The sequence below is a fragment of the Jaculus jaculus genome, chromosome 8, assembly GCF_020740685.1.
Source record: "Jaculus jaculus isolate mJacJac1 chromosome 8, mJacJac1.mat.Y.cur, whole genome shotgun sequence".
NCBI lineage: Eukaryota > Metazoa > Chordata > Mammalia > Rodentia > Dipodidae > Jaculus > Jaculus jaculus.
The window spans coordinates 94,658,476-94,679,699 of record NC_059109.1 but is presented as its reverse complement, the minus strand read 5'-3'; the positions used below and the strand labels follow the sequence as shown (position 1 = coordinate 94,679,699).

The window sequence follows — 21,224 nt, the reverse complement described above, 5'->3', positions numbered from 1 at the left end:
AGAAAAATTGGGAACATCTAATTGTAAAATGGAGAATTAGTATCCATTTTAATACCTTTGCATTGAATATATATTGTGGTTTTCAAGAATGACACCATGATTCAGCCCTCTGTATAACATGCCATGATCACAATGTTCTTTGTATTTTTATTTTCAGATAGTTTTGTTCTTATCATGAAAATTACTTGCATATTGTATAGCTTTCTTTTAACTTTGATGAAAATAAATGAAGTGCTGGCTAGTAGAAAGCATTATAGTTAATTTAAAACTTTGAGGGCTTAACTGAAATTCACTGTTGGTTTTTAGCTTTACATATACATACATTGAAAGGACGAGTATGTTTACTCAGGAGGCATGTTATACGGGGCAGAGTTAGGGGATTTGGAATCAGGCTTAAATTTGAATCTTAATATTCTTTGCAGGTTAAGAGGAATATGTCTACTTCTCCCAGGGTTGGGACATTTTTCCTTTTGGAGGAGAGGCATGCAGATCTGATAATTATCATTGATGGTCTCACACTGCAGTGTTGCAGCTGTGCTTAATAATATGAGTTCTGTTTTCTCCATTTCTCTTTAAGCCCTAAATAAGAATGGTCCTGGTTCTTCTTAATTATGTGCTAAATTGTAGTATTGTAATCTATTATATTTGGTATTGTTCATTAGTATTGGTAAGCTCTTGATTGAATTCTACTATCGTATAGTGTTGGATATATATGTATGTGTATACACATATGTATATGATTTTTTAAAATAGAGCTAACATAGTAAAATTTATGTCAGAGAAGAGTAAGGACTTGAAGATTTACTATGTATTTGATGCATCTGAGTTCATTTTGATTCTTGTAGTTTAGAATTGCCTCTGCTCTACCTATACTTTGTTTCATATATTGAAACAATGGAATGTATAAATATAGTATTCTCAACTTAAAAAAAATCATATATGTTGTTTTTTTTTTCAAGGTAGGGTCTCACTATAACCCAGATTGACCTGTAATTTACTATGTAGTCTCACGCTGACCTCAAACTCACTGCCATTCTCCTACTGCTTGCCTCCCCAGTGCTGGGATTAACTACCACGCCCAGCTCAAATATGTATTTTGCGTATATTTACTTACCTGATTTGTCTCATATATTAGCAATTTCTATGTAGCTTTTCTTATCAGAACTGTAATCCATTTGCATGTAGAGTAAGTATAAGCAATACAATCCTGGATTTGCCTTCCAACAATCAGTTTTGCAGGCTAAAGCCTGCCATGTTATCTGGTACATACATAGGTTTCTGCTGCTTTCCATACAGAGTACACAAATACATTTAATTTACATATTTTAGACAATCAGCAGGCAGTCTTAACTATTGTAATTCATTTTCTTTCTTGCTTGCTGCTGTTGTAATATAAACACCTTAATATGATTTTTAAAAAAATATTTTATCTGGGGGAGAGAGAATGGGCACGCCATGGCCTCCAGCTGCTGCAAACAAACTCCAGATGCATGTGCAACCTTGTGCATCTGGCCTACATAGGTCCTGGGGAATTGAACCTGGGTCCTTTGGCTTTCCAGGAAGTACCTTATCCACTAAGCCACCTCTCTAGCCCCATCCTAGCTTTTGTTTTGTTTTGTTTTTTTAGAAGGCATGTTTCTCTTTTTTGTCTCATTCAGAGTCCTTTTTCTCCCCATTCATCTGGTAAAGACCAAATGTCTTCTTTTTTAAAAAAATATTTTAGCTGGCCGTGGTGGTGCACGCCTTTAATCCCAGCACTCGGGAGATAGAAGTAGGAGGATCGCTGTGAGTTCAAGGCCATCCTGAAACTATATAGTTAATTCCAGGTCACCCTGGACCAGAGTGAGACCCTACCTTGAAAAACAAAAACAAAAACAAAAAAAAACACTTTTTTAAAATTTATTTATTAGAGAGAGAGAGAACGGGCACTCCAGGGCTTCCAGCCACTGCATTTGGCTTACATGGTTACTGGGGTATTGAACCTGAGTCCTTAAGGCATCATAGGCAAGCAGCCAGCTCTCTAGCTACTGTCTTCTTTCTTTCTCCTCCTTCTGACTCCTTCTTTTTTCTTCCATCTTCTCCCTTTGTCTTTCTTTCTTCTTCCTTCTTCCATCTTCTTTTTCCTCCTTCTTCCTTCTCCTTCTTCTCTCTCCTTCTTTTTCTCCCTCCTTCTTCTTCCTCCTCCTTCTTCTTTCTCCTCCTTCCTTCTTCTTCTTCTTCCTCCTTCTTCCTTCTTCTTCCTTCTTCCTCCTCAATCTTCTGCCTTTTTCTTCTTCCTCCTCCTCCTTCTGCCTTTTTCTTCTTCCTTCTTCCTCCTCTTCCTCCTTCTGCCTTTTTCTTCTTCCTCCTTCTCCTTCCTCCTCCTTCTTCCTTCCTCCTCCTCCTTCTTTCTTTTACATCTTCCCCACCTCCTCCTCCTTCTTTCTTCTTCTTGCTCCTCCTCCTCCTTCTTCCCCCTTTTTCTTCTTCCTTCTTCCTCCTCCTTCCTACTTCTTGTTCCTTCTTCTTCCTCTTCCTCCTTCTTCTTCCTCCTCCTCCTTTCTTCGTGTGTGTGTGTGTGTGTGTGTGTGTGTGTGTGTGTGTGTAGATTTTCTCTCTTTCACCTCCTTCTTTCTTTACCTCCTTTACTGTTTCCTTCTCTTTGGTCTTCTGTCTTGCTTTTCTTCCTTCTACTTACCCTTTTTCCACATGTCCAGTTGGTTGCAAATGTCTTCCCTCTGAGGACAGTTGTGTCATAATGTGGCACATTCCAGAATGTTTTGTTCTCAGCAAGGCCTATATCCTCTTGAAAAAGAGGCTGGTGAGTTAAAGATATAGTAGGTTCTTAGTGAACACTTGCTGAATTGAAGAATCTTGCCTATTTTGGAGAATTTTAAATTTTTCTCATTATTTTTATGGACATATTTATACATATATGCATAGAATGTTTTATTTGTAATCCCCTTTCCTTACCTTTTGTTCCTCCCATATCCCATTCCCTTCTATCAGACCTGCTGTCTTCTAACTAGTCCTTATTCTGCTTTGATTTCTGGGTATGTGTGTATGTGTTGTCATGTATGAGTGTTACTCATTGAGTTTGATTAGATTTTTCTTGATGAGCATGGGAAAGGAATTATTTACCTAAGCATGTGCAACTTACTTATTCCTGTACTAAGCACTAGCTGCTAATAACTCCTCAAAGATGCATTGGAACTTCATGCCTTTCTCCATCATCTGTGGTAGAGTGATGATGTGCCCAATATTGTTTAGGATGTGTGCCTTAAAATCCATTGGTGTCAGATTCTGAATGTAATAGCCATGTCATATCAGATGACATTGTTTTACAACACTCCTCTCCATCCTGTGGCTCTTACATTTTTTTTTCCACCCCACCTCTGCTTCTGTGGTGAAGAATTGTCAGATTCTGATTGGCAAATAAGTTACTTTTTTCACCTTGAAAGACCATTTATTGTTAGTGCTCTTTTATGTTTTAGACCTTTAGAGAAATTGCTGTTTTGTTTATTGAAGAATTGTTTGGTTTACTTTTGGTAGAACATACTACTATTTTCAATTTTCCTCAGTATATCACAGAAGGTACTTGTTAGGATGGTTTGGCTTAGAGGTTTTGTTTTTATTTATTTACTTATTTTGTTTGCTTTTTTGAGGTAGGGTCTTGGTCTATCTCAGGCAGACTTGAAATTCACTCACTATGTATTCTCAGGTTGGCCTCAAACTCATCAATCCTCCTACCTCTGCCTCCTGAGTACTGGGATTAAAGATGTGTGCCACCACGCCTGTTGTTGACTTAGAGGTTTTTTTACTTAACAGTACTGTGAAAGTGTTAGGTCTTCAGCAGAAATTGTTCTACAAAATTTGAATTATGTTGTGTTTTTTTTTTTTTAATTTTTCCTGAGCAGTGATGTGTGCTGTGATACTCTTGAAGTACTGGACTCTTCTTGTTAGCAGCAGCATCACGTAGGTAAATAATTAACCCTTCAGTGGACTATGTTGCTCAGCTATATTGTTCAGCAGGTTAAGTGTGTATGGTTCACTTTTGACTCATGATATTTTCACTTGCAATGAGTTTATTCAAATATAACTCCATCATAAGTTGAGGAATATTACATGCTATGGGTTCCACTTAACCAAAATCACAACTCAGGTTGACTTCAGTAATTTCCCACAAGTAGTTCAGAGGTACATGGGCTCCATGATAGTTGATTTAGAGACTCCATTGATAGGCCCAATGAACCTTGTTCTCCCTTTTCTTACTTGCCCTGCAGTCCTGATTTTTGGCTTTTCTCTTGGACTTTTATTAAGGTACTGCATGAACAGAAGAAATGTAAAGCTTTCTATAGCTCTTACCCCTCTCCAGACAGCTCTGGCTGGCCTGGAACTCATGATTCTCTTGCCCCAGCCTCCTGAGTATTGGGATTACAGGTGTTGTTCACCATGCCCAAGTGCAGCTTTTCTCTGAAAGTGAGGAACACTTTCCACCGATTCCCAGAAGAATTCTCTTCATGTTTTGTTGATTGGTTAATGTTCCCTGGATATTTTTCAACCAATTACTGCCAAGGGGAATGATGTTACTCAAGAACTGGCACTGGTCACAGGACTTGCCTGTTGGGTGTGTACATTACTGTAGGTAAAGAAACAGAAAGCAAAACCAAATTAGGATGCTTTTAGGAAAGGTGAAGGGAATACATGTGTGAGTGGCTATCACTCTCCTACTAAATGTGCCAATTGCCATCACTAATGAGGCTTTTGAATGAAAACATTTGTTGTGAATTTACATTGGTCAGGCATTATCCTAAGTTCATTTCACATAATGATTTTCATTTTCAAATGAGAAATTAGAAGCACTGGCAGAATGTAAGGAATCTTCACTTGATGGTGGTAGAGAGAAAAACGATAAAGAGGTAAACTTTACTTCAGTGACTTTTTGTTGGAAATAGTATATAGGCCGAGTACTTAGAGAGTTAAGGAAAAAAAAAAACCCAGAATATGCTGTTGTCATATAAATTTGTCCTTACCAAAGCCCATGCCTTTTACCATTATTTTTGGATAACAGAGAACTGGCTATGGAAAATGGATGTTTTTGTTTTTGAAAAATCAAATACAGTAGATGAAAAAAAATGCCACCACAAAGTTTGTTTATATCTTCATTTGACTTAAATTGAATAGATGAAAAGAGATCTGGCTTTTTTCATACTGTTTATGTTCTGCTTTGCTTCTTGATTCAGAGTCAGGATTCCTAGTTCTGACTGTATTCATTTTCTACTCAAGTACCATTTGCAAAATTATTGTGGAAATTAATAGAAAATTATTCCTATTCAGTACATATTAGAGTTGTGCTAAAATCCCACAATACAATACTGCTTCATTAGCATTACAAAATATCTTTCAAACAAGTATTCTCTCAGCCTCATTCTTCTTGGGTTCTTTAGACCAGAAAAGAAGGCATTATACATAAGTAATCACTGTAATATTTCAAATGAAGAATCATTTGAAGACCTTAACTGTTTTATTACTTACTTACTTACTTACTTACTTACTTACTTACTTACTTACTTACGGTGTTTCAGGTATGTTTTCACTCTAGCTCAGGCAGACCTGGAATTCATTATGTAGTCTCAGGCTGGCCTCGAACTCATCCTCCTACCTTGGCCTCCCAAGCGCTGAGATGAAAGGCGTGCACCACCATGCCAGGCCAGAGATAAAGAAAGAGGCAGAAAGAGAGAAAATGGATGCAACAGGGCCTTCAGCTGCTGCAAACAAACTGCAGATGTATGTGCCACTTTGTGCATCTGGCTTACGTGAATTCTGGGGAATTGAATCTGGGTCCTTTGGCTTTGCAGGAAGTGCCTTAACCGCTATGCCATCTCTCCATCCCCTCATTTCTTTTAATATAATGGCAGTTAAATGCTTCATCTATATCTCACTTTTGTTTTATGAAAAAATTTGTAAATAAAGTACATAAAATTTAAGTGAATGAAGTTTTTTTGTTGTGTTTATGTTTGAGACCACATCTCACTATGTAGCCCAGGCAGGTCTTAAACCTGTGTTCCCCTGACTTACCACAGTAACCATTCTCTTACTTCTGATAATATGCATTATCATGTGGATTGTTCTTTTGCTGGATATGCTTGGGGAGAGATCTTTAATCTCTTGATTTTCTCATTTTGTTCATGTTTATTTTAATGTTGTCTGTCTGCATTATTTTATACCTTGTTAGTGCTTCCTTAAAACAATTATTTTGGGGCTGGAGAGATGGCTTAGCAGTTAAGGCATTTGCCTGCAAAGCCAGAGGACCCAGGTTTGATTCCCCAGGACCCATGTAAACCAGATGCACAAGGGGGCGCACACATCTGGAGTTAGTTTACAGTGGCTAGAGGCCCTGACACGCCCATCCTCTCTCCTTCTTTCCATTTCTCTCTCTCCCTCTCCCTCTTTCTCTATCAAATGAATAAATAAAATAAAATATTTTTTAAAAAAACAATTATTTTGGATTCTTTGTATATTCTTTTTTTGGTATGTAATCACAAAGATATTTAATAACAAAAAGGTACAGGAAGGTCATGGTACGTTGCACAGAGGGTTCATCCTATTCCTTAGGTTACTGTAAACACAAACACCTGCATTTTGCAATAAGGCCTGTGTTCATGATTCCTAGAAAAACTTCTTTTCCTCCTCCTACTTCTTTTTTCTAGAATGTACCATGTTTTATTTTATTTTTCTATCAAAACAGTAACAGACAACAGTGAGAGAGGGGCTACAGAAAAGATGCTCACTCCAACATAGCCTAAGGAAAAGGGCACTGGAGCTAGGAGGACCCATCCAGCTGGCACCCTGCATTAGGATGCTGATAGGAGTCAGCAGCCACTGAGCATAGAAAGGGAGTGTATTTTTCTCACCTACCATGGGATAAACCACCAGGCATCTCTCCTGTCATTGAGGCCCAGATAACAAGCCAATCATACCCCTCCCTCCTGATCCTCTTCCCTTCCCCAGGCTGACAAGGGTCATCATCCCAGGAAAGTTGAGCTGCAACTCTCTAAGCCAGTTTTGAACTGCCAGGAGTGAACCTAATAGTTGGTGACCAAATACTCTGAATGCAGCCAGGACAATTGAGACAAGAATTTATGACTTCTGTGATGTGAATTGGCCCACATTGCTTCCTGTACTGGAGCACAGATTGAGAAATGGGAGTAAAGGTACCCAGCAACTCCTCCACTGGGCTCCAAAGAGAAGGCACAAAGTAGGTTAGAGTCACCTACAACCATCAACTATTTCAACTCAGTCAGGAGAAGGCACCTGGAACAGGGCAAAAAAAGGGACAAGGATAGACCCAGCTATCAGGAAAATCACTTAGCCACCCAGCCAACAAGAACCTCGAAATATCACACTACATCCTAAAAAATATATATTTATCTACTTTTCTAGGGCCATGTAAGAACCATACATTATAAACACATGCATGTACACAAATACACCACCATCCCCATTCATTATATTTTGGGCTTTTCTAGAAAACTGTTTCAGCCAAAACTTATTTTTTAGACAAAGCACCATTCAGAAATGGCCAGTGTCATATAAAGGGGGAGTGGGCTGAAACATGCTTTAAAAAAAATGGGAAAGGGGCTTAAAGAAAATGAAAAAAAGTGTGAAAAAATATGGAAGAGGGAGGAAGCCTGTCTGAAGCTAAAATAGTAAAAATTAAAAGTTAATTTTAAAAATCAGAGCTAAAGAGATGGCTTAGTGGTTAAGCGCCTGCCTGTGAAGCCTAAGGACCCCAGTTTGAGGCTCTATTGCCCAGGACCCACATTAGCCAGATGCACAAGGGGGTGCACGTGTCTGGAGATTGTTTGCAGTGGCTGAAAGCCCTGGTGATTCCATTCTCTCTCTATCTGCTTCTTTCTCTCTGTGTCTGTCACTCTCAAATAAGTAAATAAATACAAATAAACAATTTAAAAAAAAATTAATAAAAATTCGTATTGCCAGCTCTTCTCTCATCATCAAGAAACACCCTCCCCCAATAAACAACAACAAAACATTAAATACAATCTTAGCAGGTGCAGCGGAAATGCTTCCAATAAAAATATCTCTGTATCTCCACCTTCCTGCTTAGGCACCAGACATTGCATAAAGAAATGAAACATTTAAAAAAAAAACCAGATTCACAAATATTCTACATACCACTTTTGGTGTGAGCTTTCTACACACTCACACCTCCCCCCACCCTGTGTCCACCCCTCTAAAGAAAAATTTAAAAAAGCACCTTATTTCCAAGTAACTTGAAAGAGCCTCGAATGGCCCAAGGTATACCACAGAGACACCCATAGTCTAAACAAGCACTCATAAATGAACACCCCACAAGATCCAGAGGGTCTAGTCCCTTTTTCCGATTCCTGACAGATGGATGGGGTGTATAAGGAGGGAGGAAGGCAGTCTTGGGAAGGCTTCTAACCCATACCTCATCCTCTCCAGCTTAAGGATGGTCCTAGGTGAGGCATATTCAATAAAGCTCTGAACTGGTCCTACTTTCTGATTTAGAAAGTTTAATAATTATGACCCAACCCCCTTGCTTGCCTTAAGAAAGGGCAAATTTCACTCCATTTTTCTTCCAAGGCAACTGGGGTCCAAAGAATCAGTAAAGTAAGGCATCACAGTATAAGATATCTCTTCTGACCCTGGAAAGGTGATCAGAGATGGAGATATGGACAGGTAGGTCAGTATTAAAGTGCCCTTTCCCTACTAATGTCCACTGTTCATAATCCTTTGGCTTCCCTCCCTGCCTGAGTCCAAGCAGTGTCTGTGGGAAGTTTCATGTGTTGAACTCATTGGTGGGAGCTTTTTTGTAGATTGGCTTCTTGCCAAGGTTGTAGCCGCCTTTGTCCTTTTTCATGAGGTGCAACAGCAGCAGGATCAGAAGACAGCAAAGTGGTTGCCCACCACAGCACACACAATCAGAGCTGTTAGGACCCCTGTTCTCTGGAAGGTGTTGCGGTCCTTGGTCGTGCTAGACATGGATACGTTGTTGGGCACCTCCACATGCCTTTTGGGCGGGGGGGGGCTCCTCTTGGGGATGACTTCATCCTCTTCCAGTACTTTGGGGATGGAGGGGATCCAGATCCCAGCCTCTGCCCACTCAGGAATGTGTTTAGTTAGCAGTACCAAGGGCTGGAAAGCTCCATCAGGACTGGATGGGTCTTCTGAGTCATCTCTATATCCTGAGACTGACACCTCAAAGTCATCAGCTTCTTGCTGGAGTCCCCAGCATCCTCATCATCAGGTAAGGCTCCAGAGAAGTATTGGTCATATAGGAGATCCTGGGGGTCGATGATCTCAGCCTCGGTCAACTCTGTGGTGGTGGCGGGGCCACCCAGCGAACAGCAGCAGCAGCTCGATTAGGGAGGCAGATACCATGGTACCTGTGGCAGGTGGATGTGGGCGTGGCAAGTGGGAACTTCTGCTTTATCTGTCAGGAAGATCAGTTTGGGGGCTGGCCTCCATTTTGTGTGCCTAAAGGCAAGGGTCTTTGTATATTCTTAAAGTGGTGTGTTGTTGTCTTTGCAGCTGAAGAAAAACTTGCTTCCATTATTCTCTTCTGACTAACTTCACAGCAGCCAGAGATTGATTCTCAGTCTCTCTTAGACGCTAGATGGACTTAATTTCATTCTTTGTTGACACGTGTGTGCACCTGTGTATGTAATTTGTATACTTTGTCTCAATCCCTCATAGTTGTGCCAGCTGTTTGCACAGTACATTTGCACTTGCCATCTATTAAGGCCTGCTTGAGTAGTTGGCCTGCTGGATAAAGTACACAGAATATTTGGGGTGTATGTTGGCAAAGCATTCTAAGTGGTTTATGTGTGAGCTTTCTGAAAGAAGTGTGGTTAGTAGCATGTTCTTTTCCCCTCTTCCATCTTTTTGTAACTACTCAACCATTCCAGGCAGTTTATTTTCTTAGTGAGACAAGAAAGAAATTAGTCTGTTGGGATGCATTCCTCTCAGCTAAGGAGCCCAGGTAGTCACTCACTGTAATACCATTTTTCATCATGGGACAAGTAGTGTGTAAGGGCATCTCTCTTGGCACTGAACTGTGCAACCTTAAAGGAGTGCTGATCATGTTAAACTATTTTTCGTACTGCAGCAGACAGATTCAGGTTTGCTGAGATAAACTTCCAGACCAGGCAGTTACGGAGGAAGGGATTTATTGAAGCTTACAGATCCAGGGGAAGTTCCGTAATAGCAGAAGAAGCTGGCCTGCCTTCACAGGCCTAAGCGGAGAGAAAGAAGTACAAGCCTAAAGGTCAAAAGTGACAGCACACTTCAGGAACTCCAGGGAGGCACACTTTGCATATCTTTAGATTGAAACCAGAAACCCACCACCACACCTTAAGATCACCTGCCTCCAGCCAGGTAGCCAGCAGACTACTAACAATTAAAAACTGAATATATTGGGGGCCATCTATTATATTCAAACCACTACACTTACTGTCCCTGTAAGGAATTTATGTTTGAACATCACTGTCAAACTCCCAGATTTCTGGGTTCCCACAGAGGTATGTTGTTAAAATGCATTTGTGAAAGTAGATTCTTTACGGTGAGGATCATAGAAAGCTCCAGTTTCACCATCTTGCATATGCCTTCTTTTAGTGTTTTCTGTAGTTGAGTTGGCTGGCTTTGACTCTTTTCTTTAGAGAGACAGACAATTGGTATGCCAGGGCCTCAGCCACTGCAATCAAACTCCAGATGCTTGTGTGACCTTGTGTTTACCTCACCTTTGTGCTTCTGGCTTATGTGAGATTTGGAGAGAGATGGAACATGGGTCCTTAGGCTTTGCAGGCAAACACCCCAACTGCCAAGCCATCTCTCCATCCTGGCTTTGAATTTTCTAAACATTATCTATCTAAAATGTCTTTTTCTTTTTACTTAAAAAAAATTTTTTTTTAAGTTATATACGTGTGGAGAGGGAGGTTGGGAGGGAGAGAACAAAAGAATGGGCATACCAGGGCCTCCAGCTACTGCAAACAAATTCCAGACACATGAGCCACCTTGTGCATCTGATTTATTTGGGTACTGGGAAATCAAGCCTGGGTCCCTTGGCTTTATAGATAAGCACCTTAACTGCTAAGACAATTCTCTAGCCTCTGTTTTTATTTTTTGAAAAATATTTTCTCTGCCTTCCTCCCTTCTCTCTTTCCTTCCATCCCTTCTTCCCTTCCTTCCTCCCTCTTTTCCTGTCTTTACTATTTTGCCTTTGTTTTTCAGCAGTTTGTGAATTAATATCATTAGTGGAGATAGCTTGTATTTTCCTTTCTTGGGCTTTGCTGAATTTCTTGGTCTATTAAGTCTCAACTTTAGGTGATCTCAGTCATGTTATCTTCAGCCATTGTCCTTTGTTCTGTTTTACTTCTGAGATTTTTATTCCAGACACTGATAGCATTCTGCAGGGATAGTGTTTCTATATATTCATATTTTTTTTTTTTCTGGGCTTTAGTTTGGATAGTTTTCTCTTTTATCACTGTATCAAAATCACTAATCCTTTCATTTCCTGTTTCTTCTTTGCTCTTAAACCTACTGAGTACATTTCATATTCTTTAGTTATGTTTTAATGTTTGATGCTATATTTTGTTCCATTGTATTTACATCTGTTTTTTTAATATTTTTTTATGCTGAAAATTTCCATCTTTTCATGAATAATATGCACTAATTTCATAAGCTATTATTCTATTTTTAAAGTCTTATCTGATAGCCCTAACATCTGGGATATTAGTAGTCTACTTCTGTTGATCATTTATCTCCTCATTTTCTATTCACCTATTTCTTAATTTTTCATATCACAATTATTGCTTAACTGCTAAAATATTTGTAAAACAGTGGAGGCTGAATAAAATATTTTCTACTAAAAGAGGACATTTCTCCTTATGTGCATCTAATATAGAACATTGAGTCAATTTCATTGGTAGGTGAAATGGTACTTTGATCTTGCAACAGTGGATGGAGGTAACTCTTGGCTTCAGATACTTGTTTGTTTTGAGGCAGGGTTTTACTGTAGCATAGGCTGACCTAGAACTCATTCTGTAGTCTCAGGCTATCCTGAACCCATGGTGAATATCTGAAAGCTTCGGCTATATTTTTTAAATATATTTTATTTATTTATTTATTTATTTATTTATTGAGAGAGAGAGAGAGAGAATGTGAGAAGGAGCATGCCAGGGCCTCTAGCCACTGCATACGAATGCCAGATGCATGCACCACCTTGTGCATCTGGCTTACGTGGGACCTGGGGACTCGAACCCAGATCCTTTGGCTTTGCGGGCAAATGCCTTAACCACTAAGCCATCTTCTCCAGCCCATGCTCCAGATATTTTGATGTGGCAGTGTGAAGATTTATCATTCACTAGAGCTTGAGATCACAGCACAAGCAAAGCCTGGCATCTCTTATAAAATTTAGCTATCAGCCTTAGGACTCAAGGGGAACTCTTCCCCCCCCCCCCTTTGTTTTTTACAGGCTGGCTTTTAGCTAATTGGGTTACTTAGTCTGGTGGTAAACTCCCACCTATTTGGGGTCTTTCCTGTTCTTGTTGATATGCCCTTGTGAGCACTTTGGAGGGGCCACTATTACAATGACCCTAGAAAAGACCCAGTGTTATGATTTGGATATGAAATGGTTTCCATAGGCTCAGGTGTTTTAACGTATGCATCCAGATCACTGTGCTGCCTGGAGAGGTTGTGGAATCTTTGTAAGGTGGGAGCTGGTTGGGAAAAAGTTGTTGGGGGCTGGAGTTATGAGAGCATAAGGTTGTAGCCCAGGCCTGCTTCCAGTTCTTTTCATGGCTCCTGTGGAAGTCCGGGCTATGTGCTCTTGCAGCCATAAAACCTCTGCTCAGTATTTGGGCTTCTCTTCATTCTAATTCATGCTAGCCCACACAAGGTCATTCAAGGTCTATTAAAATCAGTTTGTTTCTTATTGTCTTCAAGGGATTTTTTCTTTCCTACAGTTTCCCCAAAAAGAGACCACAAACTTCTTTTAAGGACCTCTCAGTTTGGGGAATTAGATTCACTGAAACATATTTGCATCATTGTCTTTCTTTTTTTGCTTTCTTTAACAAATTTTGCAACTAGGGTTTTATAGCTTCTTTTGGCTTGCTCTTATTGTTAGGGGAGGGTAACAGGCTTTTGCAAATGTCTCCATGCATTGTAACTAGAAATGGAAATCTCAAGTATTGGTTGTGGTGGCTTGCACATATTCAGGGATTTGAACTATTTTTCTTTTGGATAAATGGTTTCCTGTTTTGTCAGTGAAGACCTTTTAGGTTGATATTTGTGATCTTTGACATTCCTGCCTTTGTTAGTTGTCTTGTTTTTAGGCAGAACAAGAATGTTTAAGGTTCCTCTTGTTTTTGCCACACCTAGAACTAGTTCTTTTATCTCATTCTAAACATGATAATCTGATTTCAGCATTTTCACAGTTTCTGGGTGATAATAATGTCACTCTTAGCTTTGTCACATGGAGTTCATAGTCCCATTAGTACTTTTGTTGCAAGTCAAAATAAAAACATAGCCCACAGGCTTGAAACCATATGTTGGGGAATTTTCAAATAAAATTGTAGGTGCTTGGTTTCCTCACCTGAGGGTTGTAAACCCCATGGAGTCTACACATGGACTTGCTTGGAGCATCTTCTGAATTTTTCATAAAGATATATACAGCTTCCTCAGAACCTGGGAGTGATTAGGAAACATAATAGTAATTTTGAGTAAAATCCTAAATAAATTTCTAGGCTATAACTGCTATCCATCCTCTTATTAGTATTATTTCTTCATAATAGTATCAAACAAAAAGCATGAAGAATGCTGAATTTTATATTGCCTTTTGCTGCAAAACTCCTTTCAGATGGAATACCTGTATTTTTCCTTTTTTCTTAACTTATCTTCTTACATACTTATTTTGCTAGTTAATGGTAGGATAACTTTTGTATAATTTTCATATTGATACGCTTTAACTTTTACTCTGACCTAGATAAATTAACATTTTTTTTCTTTGATTCTTCAGAACATTTGTACCATTCCTTACTCTTAAATCACCTTAGCTGTGATGTTGAATAGAGAAAGGGATAAGCAATGAAGGGTAAGCAGATTGCAGACAGTACTCTGTTATACTTTTTATAGCTTCCCAATACTGGGTGTTGTTTTTAAACTTTGAGTGCAACTTTAAAACTGATGAAATGATTTATGATGTCTTTCTTTTGTACACAGGAATTTATTGAGAAATAGCATCAGCTTAAACTTTCTTTTTTAGTTTTTTTTTGTTCACGCGCTTGCTCACGCGTGTGTGCGTGTACGTGTGTGCATACATGTGCTGTTGCACATGTATGGAGGCCAGAGGAGAACAAACATTATGTGTCCTCTAGCTCTTATCTGCATGGTGCCTTGAGATGGAGACTGAACTCAGAGCTGCCATTTTGGTAAGACTGGCCAAGCAGGGAGCCCCAATGATTCTGTTGTCTATGTCCCTCACAAGACTAGATTACTGGTGCATATGGCATACCCAGCTTTTTAAGTGGGGTACTAGGAATCAAACTCAGGCCTTCTTAGGCCCTCATATTTGCATAGCCAGTGTTCTTATTTACTGAGCCTTTCCTCAATCCCCCGTTTTCCCTTTAAAGAATTCCTGGACATTAAGATTGCCCCTATAAATCTCTTCTGAATATTGAGACATTCATAAAATTATTAATTGAATGTTTAATATACTATTGGGCTACCTCAAAAAACCAAAACCAAAACAAACAAACAAAAAGTTATGTTATCGTGTGAGGGCCTTGCTTATGTTCTTTTGTTAGTGAGCTTTTACTACACACACACACACACACACACACACACACACACACACACGCACATATACACATACATACATATATACACATGCACGTGTGTATGTATACATATACATACACATGTATGTATCTTATATAAATATATATATTAGATGATTGTAATTGGATCTTGGCATTTTTGACTATCCTACACTATGACTTTGGGGCAAAATAAAATCTTAATTAAAAAAAAATATTTTATTTATTTGAAAGAGAGAAAGAGGCCGATGGAGAAAATGGGTACACCAGGGCCTCTGGCCACTGCAAACAAACTCCAGATGCATGTGCACCTGGCTTATGTGAGTATTAGGCAATCAAACCTGGGTCCTTAGGCTTCACGGGCAAGCACCTTAACTGCTAAGCCATCTCTTCAGCCCTTAATTTTTAACCTTAATTTTGGATATGTTCAGTGACTTGCTTTTGATAGGACTTGTGGTTAAAATTTGGAGCCATTATAATCTTAGGGTTAATATCAAAACCTGATAAGCTACTTACCTACTGATTATTATTGTTTATTATTTTTTGAGTCAAGGTTTTCTAGTCCAGGCTGGCCTTAACTGTCTTGTTTAGAATGACTTTGAAGTTCTGATCCTCCTGCTTCTGCCTTCCAAGTTCTGGGATTATAGGCAATCACCACCCCATCCAGTTTTATGTGATGTTGGCTGGGTGGTCGAATTCACAGCCTCATGTATGCTAAGTAAGTACTCTACCAACTGAGCTATATTGCCAGCCCCAATTGTTACTTGGATTTTGACCATGGACTCAGATTTTCTTTGTTTTTTTTTTTTTTTTAATTTTATTTATTTATTTATTTGAGAGCGACAGACACAGAGAGAAAGACAGATAGAGGGAGAGAGAGACAATGGGCACGCCAGGGCTTCCAGCCTCTGCAAACGAATTCCAGACGCGTGCGCCCTCTTGTGCATCTGGCTAACGTGGGTCCTGGGGAACCGAGCCTCGAACCGCGGTCCTTAGGCTTCACAGGCAAGCGTTTAACCACTAAGCCATCTCTCCAGCCTGGACTCAGATTTTCAAGGCTTTGGGATATTCTTTACTAGTATTTCCTTTATGCATGATCTGCAACAGTAACTGACTGGTAGAATGTGCACATTACTTGGGACTGTAAGATTTGGATCTTAGAGTTTTAGTTATTGTAAATCACTTTTATTATTTGTCAGCTAGGATGATTCCTTCTTTATAACTAACTTTAGAGGCTCAATGGGGTATTTGTGAAAGCCCCAGAAACACAGTGGTTAATCAATCATAGTGAATCAGTGAACTTTGTCTCTTAAAGAATTGTTACACTTGAGTTTACCATTTTGCTAATTAATTTATACCATTTTACTAATTAATAATGTTTGAAAAGCATTTTTCATGAGTAGTCTGCCCCTCAGAAACTTTATAATAACAGAAAAAAAATTGTTTCGTTTTAGAGACAGGTTCTTTGTAACACCACTGGTTTAGAACTTCATGTAACCCAGACTTCTTGACTTCACAATGATCTTCCTGCTTCAGCTTCCCCAAATGCTGGCATCACAGGCATGAGCAACCATATCTGACTTTTAACTACATTTTAACCAAAGAGTTACCGAAATTCTAAAACTACTTCCAGGTATAAATATTTTATGTTGTGGGCACTTCTATTTTTTTTCCAAAAAAATGTATGCAATTCGTTAACTTTGGTAAGTTTCATTAAGCTTAGAACAAGTTACAGTAACATTTTAATTAAATTTCTTATGAAGAGGCTTTGACATTCTAATAACATTTTTAGGGACCTTAGTGACCTCAGTTGTCTTAATGGCTTGTAACGTAGCATCACTCTTGCCAACTTTTTCTAAATTCTGCAAAAGCACATTTAGATAATCAGGTTAATTGGCTGTTTGGGTACTTTAAAGCCAATTACATGAATCCATTTGGTTTTCAAATGAGGAAGCCAAGGCACAGCAATGCCTAGTGACTTGCTCCAGGTTCAGTGTCTGGAACTGCATTTCTTGGTTGCGGCGAGCCCCTGTCCCACAGGAAAAGCACGACCAGCAAACAAGGATCCTTCTCGATCACACTTTATTGGAGAGCCTCTTGGTTAACAGGAAAGTTGATGGCGAGGGGCGAGGGGCGCAGGAGTGTAGCTGCTTTTATAGGGCAGAATACTATGGGACCCCTGCTGATTGGCTGCCATAGGCTCACCCACCCACAGGAGCCACGGGATAGGCTCAGGACAAGGTGCATCAAGCGCATGCACAACCTCAAGGGAGGTTGCTGCCTAACTGAGGAAGTATTTACCTCAAGACTGGCGAGAATGGCGTCTGCATTGGCTCCCTACAGTTCCCCCTTTTTTATTAACTTATGGCATAGCTCAGAAAAATAGCCACCTTCCCGATCAGGTCCGCACCTCATGATGTGTTGACCGATCAAGGGAAGAAGTTCAACCTCCCCTTCCTCAGTGCAATGGGACAGATCCCCTGAGAGTGCAAAGGCGGCAGTCAAACGAAAGCTATTAGATCCCTGCCCATCCTCGTGCAATGGGTACTCTGAGACCCTGAGGGTGCAAGGGCCAGGGGAGCTATTTGCCTTTTAAAGCTGACAGCCAAATTTGGGGGGAGGAACCACTTTCCAAGGCAGCAAACGCTTGAGAAATGACCACCTTGTCCCTCTTGGTTTGGGCTCGCAAGTGGCAAACCAACCAGAGGCAAAGTACGCATCCTCCCAGGCAGCACACTAGGAACATTCCCACTCCTACCCCTTCCTTAAAATGACAGATAGCAGGAAGCATTGGTGCAATTACTAAAAGAGAAGTTACTAAGAACGAACAGAAACGGTGGATGAACACACACCAGCGCAGGGGCAAAGGAAGTATTCCTCCCACAGCCATGTCCAATGTCCTTAACACCCCCAGATGTATTGAGGCGCTTCCAAGACGCCCCTTCATCTTGTGTCCCTTCCTCTTCCACTTGATTCATGGATTCCAGGCACAGGAGGAAGATTGTCCATAAGACCTTTATCATCTCCGCCCTGATGAACATCACTGTCTCCTGGACCCTCCTCCGGAGATCGCTTGACTGTCCTCACTAGCCGGGCTGGAACCCAATGAGGGGAATCCTGTTCCTGTGGAAAAACACAAACAGCTCCCCTGGATCTTATCACAACAAGATCCGGTCCTTTCCATTTATTATCTAAGACATCCTTCCACAACACCATCTCACTAGATGATTGAATCACATGTTGACTGTGCCTGTCAGCTGCAGATTTATTATTATTATCCAAGATTAAAAAATTAAGGGTAAAAAGGGCTAAAGACACTCTTTCCTTGGGAGTTGCATTTTCCGCTATACCCCCTTTTTGTTTAAATAAAAGAGCTTTTAGACTTTTATTGGCTCTTTCTACTATACCTTGACCTTGTGGGTTGTAAGGAAGGCCAGTGGTATGTGTAACCTGTATTTGGGCACAGAAGGCTCGAAAGCCACCAGATGAGTACGCTGGGCCATTATCAGTTTTTAGGCGGTGTGGCTTTCCCCAAGCAGCCCAGGCCTCTAGACAGTGAGTTTTTACATGAGAGACCTTCTCACCTGCCAATGGTGAGGCAAAAATAATACCTGAGCACGTGTCCACTGAGACATGTAGGTATTTTAATCTTCCAAACTCTGGAAGATGTGTCACATCCATTTGCCAAAGGTCTCCAGGACGTAGGCCTCGAGGGTTAACGCCCACATGTGGGGAGGGTAAAAAGGTGACACAAGACTGACAAGATTTTACAATGTCTCATGCTTCATTTCTGGAAATAGAAAATTTTTTTCTCAAGGTGTTTGCAGGAACATGATATAATCTATGGAATTCTATAGCTGAAGCTTTTGTATCTTCTAAGGAAACCATGGCCAGCCTGGTAGCCCGATCTACCAGGTCATTAGCCTGTGACAGGGGTCCAGGTAGCAATGAATGGGCTCGGATATGAGAAACATAAAATGGGCAAGTTCTCTGCTGAATTAAAGATTGAAGTTGTAATAGAATATTGGACACTGAACTAGAGGAGCGAACTGAAGCTGCGATCTCTAAATTAGCCACTGCATTGGCCACATACAAGGAATCTGTAAACAAATTAAAGGAAGTGGGAAATGTCTGAAATACCTCCAAGACTATTAAGCATTCAACAATCTGAGGAGAGTCAGGTCTGAACATTCTTACTATAGGCTCCGATCCCTGTACCAGGTAGGCCCCACGACCAGACTTTGAGCCATCAGTAAAGATGGCAGGGGCTGATGTAATAGGCTCCTGAACAGTGATTTTAGGAAAGTAAACCAGATTATTTTCAACAAAAGACAAAATAGGGCTCTTTGGATAATGATTATCTATGACATTTGGGAAAGCACACATGAGAATGCTCCAATCATCCACAGTGCCAGACAAAACTTCTACCTGTTCCTTAGTATAGGGGATGATGAGTTTGTCAGGCAACTTTGTAAAGTGTATTAAGCAATATTTAAGCCCCAAACAAGCCTGTCGGGCTACCAGCTGCGGAAAATATTGGAGAGTGTGGGCTCCCAAGGAGTTTTTTTCCCTTTTTTTTTTTTTTTTTCTCTTGAAGCCATAATAGAAGCCCCTCCTAGCGGAGGCCAGCCGCGACCAGGTTTTTGTTTTAATGAAGCGGCATGTGTCCCCAGGGGTGTTATGGGGTGGGGGTGGGGGTGCGGAAGGCTCTAGGGACTGTAAAGGACTACACCCTTGGCCTTTAGGCCCCTTTGTCTGCTTCCTTTTATAACATGCGGTGCCCTCCTTTAGTCTTTCCTCTTCCCCTTTAAATAATTCTTCTTCTTCCTCCTCTGCAGAATCAGAGCTAGCCTCCTTATCTGTGTTAAGTACATTTGCATGTGTAAGCTCCTCAATGGGAGGATAGAGCCTGTTAAAGGCTCCTTTTTCCCCCTCAGGGGGGGGGCCAATTATAGATTTTACCTGTTTCTCTGAGCTCATCTTGTAAACTTTTTTCTTTGTTTAATCCCTTCTTTTTTATTTTTTTTCTTTTTCTAGGCCTAGTTTTTGACTCCCCATTTGAATCTGACTCAGAAAGGCTATCCTGATGCCTTGCGAGAACTTCCCGTCCCCTTCTAATAAGTTCCTTGTGGTTTTCTTTACTTAAGCAAGAGTGAATCAGCCGCCAAAACGGCAGTGTACCCTTACCAATTCTGTCCTCTGAGTTGCCCATGTTGCGCTCACAGCAAATGGCAAAGACAATAAACCACACAGGAATGAAAATAAGAAGGACCAGGTAGGGATCTAAGTGAAAAAACATTATGACTGGGGATGACTTACCGACGTCTTCCTCTCCGACGTCTTCCTCTCCGTGTGTCAAGTTCTGGATCCTCTTCGGCCCCTCGCCCGGTGACCACAAAACACCCGGCGTTCCCGGGTTTCGGCACCACTTTGCGGCGAGCCCCTGTCCCACAGGAAAAGCACGACCAGCAAACAAGGATCCTTCTCGATCACACTTTATTGGAGAGCCTCTTGGTTAACAGGAAAGTTGATGGCGAGGGGCGAGGGGCGCAGGAGTGTAGCTGCTTTTATAGGGCAGAATACTATGGGACGCCTGCTGATTGGCTGCCATAGGCTCACCCACCCACAGGAGCCACGGGATAGGCTCAGGACAAGGTGCATCAAGCGCATGCACAACCTCAAGGGAGGTTGCTGCCTAACTGAGGAAGTATTTACCTCAAGACTGGCGAGAATGGCGTCTGCATTGGCTCCCTACACTTGGTCTGTGATCTTCTCGTTAATGGATCCATAATCCAGACAGAAGATTGGTACATAAGTAGTACCAAATGCCTGTATGCCCACTGGAAAAAAAATGGGTTAGTAAGAGCATCAAATGAGCGTTATAGTATTATTTCTCTTAAAGCTCCTGCCCTGTTGAAGTTCTCAGCTGTGCACAAGGCCAGTGCTATTACACATAACATGTTTCCACATGCATGCAGCAGTGTTGATAGATTTCTGGAGACACATGTCATGGGGCATTAGACCCCAAACCCTGAGTTCCTATTTGTATTCAACCATAGATTTGGGCAAATCAAACTGAGAAGGATAATTGTTAAATTATTATCTTTTTTGAGGGAAGTACAGAACCAAGGGAGGGAAAATTGGTACACCCATTTGGTCTGAGAGCCCATGTAGACCTAGGAAAAAAAACATGAACAAGGAGTTAGGAAAAAAGAGAAAGTACAGAGAACTCCAGACATGTGAAGGGCAGGAGGTGGTACAGAGCTTATGTGGGAGTAGGGTCAGGAGTTTACTGTGACTTTTTTCTTCTCTTGGCCCAGCTGGGCCGAGACTAGGGGAAACTGTCCAGAATCTGGAGGTTCAGGAGTGATGGTCAGGCAGCCCTGA

At 40.7% G+C, this 21,224-nt stretch overlaps 1 protein-coding gene and 1 pseudogene across 11 annotated transcripts in view; one reads left to right on the top strand and one right to left on the bottom strand.

The window, feature by feature from the left end:
- Positions 1–21,224, top strand: part of Tasp1 (taspase 1) — a 314,575-nt gene that overhangs the window by 163,540 nt on the left and 129,811 nt on the right. The gene's annotated exons all lie outside the window — the stretch shown is intronic.
- On the bottom strand, positions 8,804–18,185 carry LOC105944231 (annotated as a pseudogene).